The sequence below is a fragment of the Thamnophis sirtalis genome, unplaced genomic scaffold, assembly GCF_051295495.1.
Source record: "Thamnophis sirtalis isolate CommonGarterSnake01/CBP01778 unplaced genomic scaffold, rThaSir2_p1.2 scaffold_1, whole genome shotgun sequence".
Taxonomy (NCBI): Eukaryota; Metazoa; Chordata; class Lepidosauria; order Squamata; family Natricidae; genus Thamnophis; species Thamnophis sirtalis.
The window spans coordinates 4,054,162-4,069,091 of record NW_028261381.1 but is presented as its reverse complement, the minus strand read 5'-3'; the positions used below and the strand labels follow the sequence as shown (position 1 = coordinate 4,069,091).

Here is a 14,930-nt window from a genome sequence, read left to right as displayed (position 1 = left end):
AAATATTTTTTCCAGTTACTATAATTTCAAAGAAGCCCAGTTTCAAACAGATCTCATCAAAGTTCAGCATTGAGAAATAATAATATTTTTTGTGCTGCAGACACAACCGTTAACAATCAGGAGTATTCCTCACAAATTTCCTGTAAATGCAATATTTATATATTTTGCTTCTGAAATGGTACTGCATACATAAAAATGTGATCTAATTACAAAAATATTCCCTAGTGCATACCCCCCCTTCACAGATTGAAAACGATCAATGTAATAGTCTTGATCTCAAGACCATAAGACACAGAACATTGGTTCTACATATGATTTTTTTAAAATATAATGTATATATTAGCAAGCAAAGGCAAGACATGAAAGAACTCATAATTTCCAAAGCAATATAAACAGCCACATGTATATAACTTGGTGCAATTTCTGCAAATGTTGAGATTACTTTTCCCAGAGCTCTGATGATCTGTTGCTTTCTTTAGAATCTATGATAAAAGTATATTCAGGAGAAAACTCTCTCCTCTGTGAATATATTTCTTTCTTCGTTTTCTGGTCATTTCCTTTGTTATGTGTCTGTGGATATTATGCACAAAAATAATCCACTGTCTAAACTACATCAGTCTGCAGCTATATGCTTGATCCTTCTGAATGACTCAACACAGAGAGACATACAACATGGGCAAAAACAATTCAAACATACCTGCTTTGATATCACGCCAGGAAAATGTTTTAAAATAAATGCGTTCCTGTTAGACTTCTTCCAACAGCAGAAGACTGTCCCTTCTTAGTTCACAACATGCTACATTGCCAGAAAGAAATCTGGATAGCTTTTTTCTTTTGGCAAAAGTTGGCATTCGCCTGGGATTGGGTGGGTGTTGGCAAATTACACAATCCTAACAATTATGGACAAGCAAAAATAACCTTCAAGAGGTTGATTCAGATGATACAAAAACGCTTCAGTATCCTGTAATTAAAGCCAGGCTCTATTTTATATATAGCCATATATCAAATAAGAAAAAACCACACAGAATTAAATATACCAAGTAGCTAAAAAAAACCAACCTATACAGCTAGGGAGATTTCAGTGTTAAGGTTTAAAATGCAATTTTGAAATAATAAGCCTCCTCTAATATGATAAGCACAAAGAGTGATTTTGGTCTTTACACAATCCACCCACTTGGCAAGATAAGGTAGAAATTTTTATCAACCTCGATAACCACATTCCAAGAAGTTTACAATAATCCTCTTGCATAGATGTAAGCAGAAATAGTATTATTTTCAGTTAACTAGAACACACATGTATATACACACAAATAAAAAAAAACACTATAAATTAATTTTTAAATAAAAATTGCAAAAGCAACACAAGTGTTAACATAGTTGCCAATAATGAAAATATTAGCTAAAAGAAGATAAATGTTCAATATGATAAGGGCTGCAAACTGAGCTGGAAGAAAATTGCAAACCGAAATGCATTAAACATTTGTTTGTCATTTAAATCCTATTGTTGGTAACATGATCTTTCAGCAAATTCTATTTACTGTAATATTACAATGTCTTTTTAGATGGGGTCACAACTTTTGCAAAGTCCTAAAAGGGGCAAATGGTTGCATGATCAATAGCAATAGCAATAGCAGTTAGACTTATATACCGCTTCATAGGGCTTTCAGCCCTCTCTAAGCGGTTTACAGAGTCAGCATATCGCCCCCAACAATCTGGGTCCTCGTTTTACCCACCTCGGAAGGATGGAAGGCTGAGTCAACCTTGAGCCGGTGAGATTTGAACTGCCGAACTGCAGATAGCAGTCAGCTGAAGTGGCCTGCAGTACTGCACCCTAACCACTACGCCACATTGGCTCTTGGATCAGTGAACCCCAAACCTGAAGCACTGAAAACAGGAGAGTGAGGGAAAGAAACAGACCCAACTCTGATATTTTAAAAAAAGGCATCATTTAGAAAAGATCACTTTTAAAATGTTGGTGCTATCAATTATTTATATCTTTCCAGAAGTAACTGTGCATTTATAATGAAAGGAAAATACATTTCCAAGAATAAATCCACATTGTTTTTGATTAATCAGTGAATTTTTCAGGAAAGAAAGGTCACGTCCCAAATTTGCAGTATAGACTATCCCCCCCCCCCCCAGCATGCAAATATCAATCATATCGTTACCATGTAATAGCAGGATTTTCAAACTGTGTGTGTAGCATCAAAATAGCAAAAAGGTCTAACATAGCATTTCATAAATGAAGTTTATATACCGGCAAGTAGAGCATCTTTTAAAATAAAAGAATACAGATTTATGGCTTCAGAAGTTGACAATAGAAGAGAGAGTAGGGAAAGAAGAATGCAAATACATGTCCACATCTTTCAATTGCAATCCTTTACATATTTATTCAGGAGCAACTCCAACTGACTTCAGCGAAAATTGGTTTTAAATAGAAACATCTAAGATTTTAGCTGAGATTGCTTTAGTTCGTAGTGTCTCGAGAAGCTTACTCAGAAATATGTCTTACTCTGCTCAACGTGATTTACTCCCTACCTCGAAACATCAAAAGATTATGTTCCCCCAGGGCAATATACTTACTGAGGACAGAATCTAAATTAACATATATTAAAGTTAAACTTATTAAATTTAAAACCCACTTACCTATTAGAACAGATGGCTCCTTGGTAGAAAGTTAAGCCTCTTCTGCTATTCTAATTATTTTTTCATCATCTATAAAGGGAACACAATTTTTGCACTTGTTGCAGGGATTATTTCAATTTCTTCTTCCGTGGCCTCTTCAGGAAAAAACAGTGCTGAAGCAGTCAATATTATATTCTGAATAAAAGAAAAAAAAGTTGTGTGGCTATCTTACAAATCATCAGTTTGGCAAATATTTGAGTGACACTATTCTTGGCTCTTATGTAATGCTAACTAATTGAAACCATCTGATCTACAGAAATAATGTGGGTCATTGCAAGGTGTTTGTTCCTGGCCACCACTGACCATTTTCAAAAAAAAAAAATTGTTGTAATCTATAGTAAATTCTGCTAAACTGTGTTCTACAAATGCAAGAACAACCACCCTCTAAGGAAATGGCATCATTTGGGATCAACATCAAATTCATGAAATTCAGCTTTTAATGTGGTTGGCTGAGATTCTGAAAAGCCTTGGGGAACCTTCCATTATAAAATAAATCAGAAGTAAACAACAAGACTTTCTTCCATTTTTAAATCAAGAAGTCAAAATATCATTGCTGGCAATGGCAGGGCTTTTAACAAAGCCGTATATCTCAAGCCCCAGAACTTTCTCATCTGTAACTTATTACAGTCACTATAAATACGTAGTTTAAAGGGTGTTAAATATTATATGACCCTGATACAAGAAAGCACACGCTAATATTTCAACACAAAATATCATTCAAAGGGAATTGCTCATATAAAAAGGCAGACCGTGTTTCTAAAGCCTCATGTGCACAACTTCTGCAAAACACTACTACTTGGATGAGCCGAGGTGGCGCAGTGGTTAGGGTGCAGTACTGCAGCCACTTCAGCTGACTGCTATCTGCAGTTCAGCGGTTCAAATCTCACTGGCTCAAGGTTGACTCAGCCTTCCATCCTTCCGAGGTGGGTGAAATGAGGACCCAGACTGTGGGGGCGATATGCTGACTCTCTGTAAACCGCTTAGAGAGGGCTGAAAGCTCTATGCAGCAGTATATAAGTCTAACTGCTATTGCTATTGCTACTAGGTCTCCTAAGCCTCATTTCAAAGGAAACCAGGCTCAAACAGAAAAAGCACAGAAGCTTGGAAGCTTCTTACCGCTTAATTAGTGAGAGTGGGCATGTATAATTAAGTTCTCTTTAAAAGAGCCGAGGTGGCGCAGTGGTTAGAGTGCAGCACTGCAGGCTACTTCAGCTGACTGCAGTTCAGCAGTTTGGCTGTTCAAATCTCACCGGCTCAAGGTTGACTCAGCCTTCCATCCTTCCGAGGTGGGTGAAATGAGGACCCAGACTGTGGGGGCGATACGCTGACTCTGTAAACCGCTTAGAGATGGCTGAAAGCCCTATGAAGCGGTATATAAGTCTAACTGCTATTGCTATTGCTAAAAGTAGAAAATATTGTTATAGTGTATATAAACTTTACTCAAGGATGGCTTTAAACAGTTACAAAGTTAGATGTTATTTTGTACAGCATATTATACTTATTTGCCACAACGTACATTCTTAAGCATTGAAGCCATTAGGCTGATTAAGGCAATGACCATCCATTCGTTAGATTTCCTATCATCCCTTTCTATGTGCTATCTAAAGTTCTACCCTGAAGTGTTTTAGTCACACCTTAATACTAGGTTTGAAATATTTATATATTTTAGAAATTTAGTGACTTTACATATACTATCTTAATCAAATCTTAACTATATTTAGCCATTTAGCATTAAGGGTAATTTTATATAATAGTATACATCTTACAGATTTATATACATGTATTCATAATTGATTTTGAAATTATATATCAGCTGATTGAGATGATAATGTTATCTTCATTTTTGCTAACAACATAAACTCCGTTTATTCTTGTGTCTTAAATTATTGATATAATTTAAGATGGGATGGCTTTAATTCTGAACGCAAATCTGACCAAATTAAAGGAGCAAAATAAAGGACTGATGGACTAATCATTAGTCTGAATATGGTCATATTGAATGGAACACTGTGGGAAGTTATCATCCAGCCCTGTCCCAGAAAAATGAAATATCCTAGGAAATATTGAAAAGGCAGAATATTTCTATGGATATGAAAAGAAAGAAACATGTTTTAAAAGACAGAATGGTTGCCTGTAGCTTCCTGTCCATCCCCACTTTGTCAATGGGCCATTAAGAAGGCCAAGCTAGTCCCTTTACATAATAAAGACTTCTCCACTTCAGCTCCAGGGGGATGGGATTAAAGCATGATAATATTGGCCCCAACTGACCACATGGCATCTGAGAACTCAACCAAATCTGGATTCAAAACACAGCCTAGAGAGTTGCCCCTGCATGGCCCCATGGGAGTCTGACAACCAATCAGAATACATTTCTTACACAGGAACAGGAAACAGAGAGGTGGGACTGAACAGGTTATAAAAAGCCTAGCAAGCCCCTCCCTCAGCCCTTCACTTCTTCTCCACCAACATTGAAGCATGTGATCACCTTTTCTGTTCAGGGCTCAAGCCACGTGGTCCTGTCCACCATTAAAACCATCTTTCCAAGCAGCCTCCATGTCTCCAGTGTCTTTTCCCCCACTTGGAGCCGAACCCAGAAGGACATTTCTTTCAACAATACAGAGCATAGGGAAACCAGTTTCCCAGTAGAACTCTGGAGGACCTTTTGATAGGAGCAAATTGGGTGTTTTGGTATTGCTTTGCTGCCTTCCAATTATTGCCACAGCTGAAATCCCATCGCCCCATCCAATTCTCCAGGTGCCATCCTCAATTCATTATAAGGCCACCCCACCCAGCCAGGCTCCAGGCTTCCTTGTACAAACTTTTAGTCCCCAAATTTACCTTCTGCAGTCCTTGGTCTCAATATTTAGAAACATGACACAGGTCTATGTAGACAGCAAGGTTGTGAATGAGTTACAGATATAGAAGTAGTCTCCACGTCACTTTAGTATCAAAAGATAATCTAATTATCTTTCAAAAGTATGACCACGTAACACCGATTTGGAGTTCCTTCAAGCTTCTCTCTCATAAGCGCCAGTTTGCTGGCATTTTAACTCTTAGCATTCATCCAGTTAATTAATGGCTTAGATTAACTTGAAGGACTTGTTTTTCTTTTTTCTTTTGCTTATAATTTTAAACTGCCTGGCATGTAATCTGTATATCTAAAGAAGCAGGGCTAAGACATTTGCAGCTGAAATACTGGCCTAAGAGCTCAAATTAACCTCCAGGGCCACGTAAAATGGAAAGTAATTTTAAAAATCTCCAGATAATGCTTTCTCCTGTGTCATAAAACACAATTTAATGCCAGGCATGTTTTCACTTGGCTTGCAAAAAAAATTACTAAAGCTGTGAATAATTTTCTGGAACATCTGCGAGGTGTGGCTTCTGTCATAAAGGATAGCTGGCAGAAAAACCAGTCTACTAAGACGTGAAAAGCAAGCCATAGAGTAACATATCCTAGATTGGATATGGGGGGGATTCTGATTCAACCAATGGTGAGGATTATACACCAGCAACATCTGGAGGGCCAAATACTGTATGTTTCTCTTGCTGTTTGTTTATCAGATGTTTGAGTGGTTTATAAATCTTATAAACCAATCAGCCAATCAGATATATACTTTAATTTCTCCCATGCGTAATTTGGGATTAAAAGCAAATAACCTCACAATCACATTTCATAGAATCATAGCGCTTAAAGAGACTTATGATGTGTTAAAATGTTATATATGTTATAATACATAACTGTTGTGGCTCAGCAGGTGTTGCTGGCGCTCTGACAGCGAGGGGCCCTCTGAGTCGGCTCTGGAGGATGTGGAGGACCCTGGACAGGGTTCCGACTCCGAGCAGGGCGCAGAGAGGCTGGTTGGCCACCAGGAGGCGCCTGAGCCTTGGACCAGTGGGGAGGAGACAAGGGAGAGTGAGCCAGAAACCAACAGTGAGTTGTTCCGGGATGCACGCCATCGAAGAGCTACTCGGCGTCAAGAATAATTATGTATTTACAATTACGCTCAGCTGATGGTCATTAGGCTCCTCTCCAGACTATAAAAAAGACTGCTTGTGCAACGGCCTTCTTGCAGAAGTCAACGCTTGGACTAAAGAGAAACTAACTTGGCAGGCTGGATTGCTGCCAAGGTTTGTCAGACTTGATGCCAAGATCCTTATCTGTTTGTTTACTTGGCTTTCAGCCACCGAGAGTCTGGTCTTGTTATTAAAGGACATTCTCATTAAGCATGTCTCAGCTTTCATCACTGGACGGAGGAGGGGGCCAGTACAGTATCTGCCTGATTATAGAATAGAATAGAATAGAATAGAATAGAATAGAATAGAATAAGTTTATTTATAGGCCGCCCTTTTCCCTGAGGGGACTCAGGGTGGCTAACAACTTATATGGGAGGGGATACATACAATGACATATAACATAACATGTAATTAAAAATAAGCAACATTCATTCAGCATTCGGGTGGGGGCGAATTATAATCTTTATGTGCTATCAAGCTTAACAAGTGCATATGTAGACCTTGTTCAGACTCCATTTTCAACTGGTTCCAGTGGTGTACTATTATGATTAGTTGCACAGTCAACCAGATGTTTAGACTGGATTTGACATTTTTATTTACCTTTCAAATCCTTTCCGACGACCCGAGCCTTTATATAATTAATTACCGTAAGCACACACTGATTTCTTTTTGGCATTCTTTTTTTTCCCTTGCTTTCCTTGGCCTGTTCTAAAGCCATCCCAAGCATAACCCTTTCCATATAGTTGTCTAATCTGCATTGGATGATCCTAACCATGTATTGCTTATGTGTGAAATTAAGAATACTGTAGTTTTACTCTGTTAAATTCTCTTTCTTCTGTATTGTTATATATATAGATTGACTTTTTTCCAATCTATTTTGACCATTATGTTATTCTCCAGATTTGCTGGCATCATTCTGTTAGCCAATGTTACTAATTCTTTTTCAGTTCACACTTTTGTAGAAATTCCACCCATTCCTATGGGCTTTCAACTTGGAATGCCCAGAGTACTGATTGCATTTCATATTATGTCACTAGAGATTTTAGTAAATAGAGAGTATCTTTTAAAGATGTCTTGGATATTGACATCTTTACTGTGCAGAATTTCAATATACTCTTTCCAGATTTGTTTGATCTTCTTTGCCTGGTCATCTACTGTCTTTTTATCTGTTCAAACAAGTGTTTTGGATGAATGAAGTAAGAGCTTACAAATCATAATCTGGAAAAAAAAATCTTTGATATATTACCGATTAGATCCCACAGATTAGGCCTCCTCCGAATTCCATCTACTGGCCAATGTCGCCTGGCTACTACCCGGAGGAGAGCCTTCTCTGTGGCTGCTCCGACCCTCTGGAATGAACTCCCCGTGGAGATTCGGACCCTCACCACCCTCCAGGCCTTCCGCAAAGCCCTTAAAACCCGGCTGTTCCGACAGGCCTGGGGCTAAAGAGCTTTTGTCCCCCCTCGAATGGTGTGGTTGTTGATTGTTTTTATATTGTGGTATTGTTTTGTTCGTGTTTTTTTTTCCTTATTTGTACCCCCACCCCTTGATTTGGGTTGTGAGCCGCCCTGAGTCCCCTTCGGGGAAAAGGGCGGCATAGAAATATAATAAATTCAATTCAATTCAAGTCCAGCAATGATCTCTTATTAATTATAGTAAGCATATCTGCCTCTTTTTCCAAGCTAGTAGAAAAATTTGGGAAAAGATACAGCTGTCTAATTAGTAATACAGAAGCACTGCACTTCTTTCAAATCATTTTAAATGTGCACAACTCTATAGTTTGCATAAAATTGGAAGAACTTCAGTCCATCAATCATCCACGTGGCAACATTAATGTGAGTCACGTTTTTGGAACTTGGACGCATCATATTTCCGGATCTGACTGTTTGGGAACAATATGCTATTGGCTTCATTTCTCATATGTGAACTTGAAGCAATTCTTACACTCCATTTATTACACAATTGTCAGCATCAGCACGCACAATACACTAGTGATCATCACAAAGTGCCAGAACTGAGGATGTGGTTAAACATTGTTTATACACCTGACAACAACTTATTCATGTCCTTAGTGACAGATAAGTGTCTGTTTTGAGCATTTCATTTAACGAATGCAGGACTTCTGCCAATTGTAATACAAAATCATCCAAAGTATTGCACCATGTTTACATGTTTCCTTAGCTCAGCAACAGATTTGGGGAGGTTAATTCCTGACATAACTTCTATATCTTTGTCTTTTGGCTCATTCTATGTTTATTTCTATAACAACCTAGATATCTGAGCTTTTCCTAACATAAATATTTGATTTAGTTCCGTTTCTGATATGCACTGATTGTAGGAGTTCAGAGCAATCATGTTCAGCCTCAGCAAGACTATAACTGAAGTAATCATCTATGAATATTGAAATGGATACTAGGCACTATAAGAACACAGACATTTGATAATTTATTTTTTAAAGAAAAATAACTAAATGTACAGTAATGACTTTGACATAACCTAGATGTCAGTGATTCTGACAAATCCACTGGTAACAACAAGCAGCAAGACCACTCAAGCATCTGCAAATCACAGATCATCCACAGAAAGGATTTATCATCCTTTTCGTAGCTTTGTTTAGCTATTTCAGATTTATGCGTTTGTGACCTATGTCATTTCTTTGAATGTTCTAATCACTCTGCACTGGAACATCGCCTGTAATTTAGCTTTTGCTACGTAGTGGGACCAATATTATTCTGGCTTTACGGACTGCATATGGGAAAGCTCCTTCCACAGCTTTTACCTTGCTTGGAGGAATTTAAGTTTCCCTTTTTTCTTGTAAAGTGTTGTAATAACTTCCACTCAGGAGAGTAAGCCCATTGCAAAAGACGCCTTTCTGTTTATATGATTATTTATCCGACCACAGAACACATACAGGCAGTCCCTATGTTAAGATCAAGATCCATCCCCAAGTCTGCCTTTAACTAAAATTTGGATATGTTGGAATTTATGAATGGGCTGCCTATTCAGCTAACAAACCATTGAAACCACATGTTTTCATGAACCATGAAAACAGACTGCATATTAAAAATACACAGCTTCAATGGTTCGTTGGCTTGAGGAAGGAGAACGTTGTTAGGAATATAATCTAACGGTTGGGTTGGCAATATATAGGTCATGTAACAATGTTATACCTGTTTCTTTAAAGCATACTGTAAAATGTGATTGGCTGCTGTTTTTCCTCAATCGGCCATAAGAGGGAGCCAGAGTGACTGTTAGCTCTCTCTCTGTTCCTTAGATGCTGGGCTGATCTGATCTGAGTGTTTTGGAAGCTGGCTGTTAGAAAGTGCCGTGAGCTATTGTACGTTTTGCAACTGCTAGCAAACTTTGGATACTGAACTGATTATATGATACTGGACTATGTTATTTGGATTATCCCTTAACTGAAAGACATTGATGACTGATTGTCTTATCCGTGTATGACTTGGACTGTTTGATGGATTCTGATACCTCTATTTCCACGAAAGTAAAAGCCTATTTAAACTGCAGTGTCTCTGTATGCTGGTTTGTGTGTTCTCCAACACAACTCTCACAACGCTTCGCTGAACGCACTCGCTCTCCCAATGGGGAACTTACCTAACACTGGTTATGAGCCCAGAGTATACCAGACGTAGCTAAAGAAGAGTTGGTGTTCAGGTTCAGGTTCATTTTATTTATATGCCGCCCTATTCCTGGCGGGACTCAGGGCGGTGCACAAACCCAAGGAAGGGAAGGGAAACACAAAAACTACAACAAAAAATACAGGGCATTTAAAACAACCAACAACCACACGTTTCGAGAGGGGAAGGGAACTCATCGACCCCAGGCCTGCCGACACAGCCAGGTTTTAACGGCTTTTCGGAGAGAGGTGAGGGTCCGAATCTCTGCGGGGAGCTCGTTCCAAAGGGCCAGAGCCGCCACAGAGAAGGCCCTCCCCCGGGTAGTGGCCAGATGACATTGGCTAGTAGACGGAACCCGGAGGAGGCCTAATCTGTGTGATCTAATGGGTCTTTGGGAGGTAATTGGCAGCAGGCGGTCTCTCAAGTACCCAGGTCCAATACCATGAAGGGCTTTATAAGTGACAACTAGCACCTTGAAGCGTATCCGGAGACCAATCGGTAACCAGTGCAGCTCACGGAGGATAGGTGTAACGTAGGTGTACCGAGGTGCACCCACAATCGCTCGTGCGGCTGCATTCTGGACAAGCTGAAGTCTCCGAATGCTCTTCAAGGACTGCCCCATGTAGAGCGCATTGCAGTAGTCCAGTCTTGAGGTCACGAGGGCATGAGTGACTGTTGCGAGTGCCTCCCGGCTCAGGTAGGGACGCAATTGGTGCACCAGGCGAACCTGGGCAAATGCCCCCCTGGTCACAGCTGACAAATGATGTTCTAAGGTCAGCTGTGGGTCCAAGAGGACTCCCAAATTGCGAACCCTGTCTGAGGGCATAAAATTTCACCCCCCAGCCTGAGTGATGGAATACTAGCCAAATTCTTGGGAGGGAAACACAACAGCCACTCGGTATTGATACGCAATACCGCATACAGACAGCTGTCATCCATCATTTTTAGTAATAAGCAGCCCATTTACAAGTATAAGTGGTCTGCAAGTCAGACCTCTTAACACAGGGACTGTTTATATCACATTCTCTGCCTCTGTACTAGCCATAAAGTTCTATAGGCAGTGTAAATTCTTGCTGTAAAAGATGAAATTAAGTTCCTCTAGAGCAGAGGGGTCAAACTTGCGGCCCATGGACTGGGATGCGTCATGTGCTGACATTCCCCGGTTTAGCAAAGGGGAAAAAGTTGCAATATGTCACAGACTCTGCTCTAGAGTCTAGAGTTTTTGAAATCCTAGATAAATTTTAAAAGCATATTGTATGATTTACAGAGACCGTCCCCATGATTTAGCAAAGTCACGAGTGATCTCAAAAGAAATGCTTATGGTGTCATCATGTGTTCAATTTCTCTTCCTTGACGTGACAGCTGAAAAGTGGAGAATTTCCAAACACTTATGCCACTCAAAAGTTTAGCAAGCCATTCTGTTTCCCGCTGCATGTTTTCTCACACTGGGTGGATTAATGTGCATACAGATTGAACAAAAATGGTGATAAGATACATCCCTGTCTAACTTCCTTACTGATCCTGAACCAATGTGCCACCATAAAGAGTTCTCACTATTGTCTCCTGATCAGCGTACAGTGATCTGATAAATCTGATCAGAATTGTGGCACCAAGATCAAGCAGAGCCCCTCCATAGCTTATTGGGTTCTATATAGTCAAAAGCTTTTATGTAATCAATCACAATGGAAGTGTTGTAGGAATTAAATACATAGTGGCGGATGGCAGAGTGCTGAAGGAGGCTGTCACAGGCAAAAACAGAGCTTGGGAGGGTCGCTCACACCGCTCTCTCTCTCTCTCTCTATCATCTATCTATCTATCTGTATCTCTCTCTCAATTTCTCTCTTTCTGTATCTATCTATCTATCATCTATCTATCTATCTATCTATCTATCTATCTATCTATCTATCTATCTATCTATCTATCTATATCTGTATCTCTCTCTCAATTTCTCTATCTATCTATCTATCTCTATCTGTATCTCTCAATTTCTCTCTTTATCTATCTATCTATATCTGTATCTCTCTCTCAATTTCTCTCTTTATCTATCATCTATCTATCTCTCTCTCTCTCTTTCTGTATCTCTCAATTTCTCTCTTTCTCTCTCTCTCTCTATCTATCATCTATCTCTCTCAATTTCTCTTTTTCTGTATCTATCTATCTATCTATCTATCTATCTATCTATCCATCCATCTATCTCTTTCTGTATCTCTCTCAATTTCACTCTCTCTCTCTCATCTATCTCTCTCTCTCTCTCTCTCTCTCAATTTCTCTCTTTCTGTATCTATCTATCTATCTATCTATCTATCTATCTATCTATCTATCTATCTATCTATCTATCTATCTATCTATCTATCTATCCATCCATCCATCCATCCATCCATCCATCCATCCATCCATCTTTCTGTATCTCTCTCTCAATTTCTCTCTCTCTCTCTCTCTAGTTCTTTTCTACGCCTCTCTAGGAATATTGAGCGGTTGTCTTCCTGATAACCCGGAAGAGGAAATTGCGGTTGTGCTTCTTCTTTTTTTACCCTGACACTTTTGAATCGAGCGAAGGGGGAGGGGGGAAGCGCCATGGAGGTAAGAAACAAACGTATAGAAGGGACCCGCAGGACGATTTTGAGGTCGGTGGTTGTAAGAGGAAAGGAAAAAAGCGGCGGTTAGGTTACCCCTCACCCCCAGACGTTGTCCGCTTCCTCCCGTGCACGCGCCAGTGGGGGCGGGGCTTCTTGGCTGCTTCCGGAGCGCGCGCGCGCACCCTTTCACCCCCCACCCCCCCACTCACCCCCGCCCCCCACCCCCCCCGTGTAACGGCTGCTCTGAGAGTTGCGATCCTGAGGTGGATGTTGTTATACTCGCCGTGGGGCGGGGGGTGGGTGTGTGGGGTGGGGTGGGGGCGTTTCGTGACCCCCAATTTCCCCTCAGCTCCTGCTTTAGGGACGTTGGGCCGAAGAAGAAGCGCCTCCTGGGTTTACGCTCAGCTGCATAATATTCAATTTTGGCTTGAATGTGTAGTTTTGGCCAGTTGGGATCGGCCAAAGGGGCTTAGCAGGCCGCGTGAAGAACCAGCCCAGCGGCCCTTTAGCAGCAGCTTCTGCGGTAGATTGCACCAACTTTTTTGGGGGAGGGGGGAATTGGCTGTGTTCGCAATGGCCTTTATCTATTTAATTATCTAATTTTTCTATTGAATAAGGCTAACCTGTAACCATGATTTCACCAGAATACTAGAATCCACTCAACTTGAGTAGGTTTCACAGAGTTGGAAGCAGCCAGTTTATGTTTTTGAATCCACCTTTCTGCTCAGCGCAGAACGGATTTAAATGTTTTAATAGGCCATATAAAACAGCTATAACCTAACCGAAGAAGCGCCTCCTGGGTTTACGCTCAGCTGCATAATAACGCGATCTATCTATATCTATACCTATCTATCTATCTATCTATCTATCTTTCTTTCTTTCTTTCTTTCTTTCTTTCTTTCTTTCTTTCTTTCTTTCTTTCTATATTTCTATTTCTATCTATATCTATATCTATATCTATCTATCTATATCTATATCTATCTATATCTATCTATCTATCTATCTATCTATCTATCTATCTATCTATCTATCTATCTATCTATATGTTTTCTGAAGTTTTCGCGGGTGTTAGTATGTAGGTCTCTAGTTGTTCGGGTTTTCTCCTGCGTAGAATTGGAGATGTCTTGGCGACGTTTCAACGAAGTCTCATTCGTCATCTTCAGGCTTCTTCAGACTACTTCAGGTTTGGTGTTTCCAGGAGTAGTACTCCTGGAAACACCTGGAAACACCAAACCTGAAGTAGTCTGAAGCAGCCTGAAGATGACGAATGAGACTTCGTCGAAACGTCGCCAAGACATCTCCAATTCTACGCAGGAGAAAACCCGAACAACTAGAGACCTACATATATATACATATATATATCAATTTTGGCATATTTGGTATATTAACGGAGGCTTATGTAATTAAGCTGTTATCATGAACAAATCTTTTTATCTAGAAATTGGTGCAATATTGAAAAAAAATTCAGCCCTCCCTCTTCCCATCATTCTAATTTCTATTTCCATCCCTTTTTTCCTATTTATTTCTGCGCCCCTTTCATAAAGAGGTGCTTTCGGTTGACTTTCATTCCAGTGGGTAAGGTGGCAAATCTTGGGCATAGGTATTGTTGGCATTGTATGGTTGTATGGCATCTTGGCATTGTGTAGGTTTACATGTCATTAATACGCCAATTATTCCGTGTAGATACTTATAGGAGCCACTCGGGTTCACGTGAAGAAATGAGCATGTATGAAATTGTATCAGATAAACAGGCTACAAATAAGTTGTATGGAGCTTTCTATAGAAAAGCTTTCTACGTACAAACACCTTAAAATACTATACTAATTTGTTGCTTTATTATGTAAAGAGCCAGGGCACGTTTGATTATTGTGTGGTGAGACAATTTAGTTAAATCCTAAACCAGTTAACCATGGGAAAATACATCGAGAACAGAGATGAAGCAATTTTCATATATGGATTTTTTGACTTGTGTGAAACATACATGTTAGCATGTCTCCAATTGTTTGAAGTAGTGCCATAA

General features: G+C 39.8%; 2 protein-coding genes across 2 annotated transcripts in view; one reads left to right on the top strand and one right to left on the bottom strand.

Annotated features, from left to right (window-relative positions):
- The window catches only part of CMKLR2 (chemerin chemokine-like receptor 2), a 19,482-nt gene extending 16,664 nt beyond the window's left edge, over positions 1-2,818 (bottom strand). Inside the window, exon 1 of the mRNA XM_014060949.2 lies at positions 2,647-2,818. The gene's annotated coding sequence lies outside the window, so the exon portion shown is untranslated. The remainder of the gene's footprint in view (positions 1-2,646) is intronic.
- The window catches only part of ZDBF2 (zinc finger DBF-type containing 2), a 338,913-nt gene that overhangs the window by 299,735 nt on the left and 24,248 nt on the right, over positions 1-14,930 (top strand). The gene's annotated exons all lie outside the window — the stretch shown is intronic.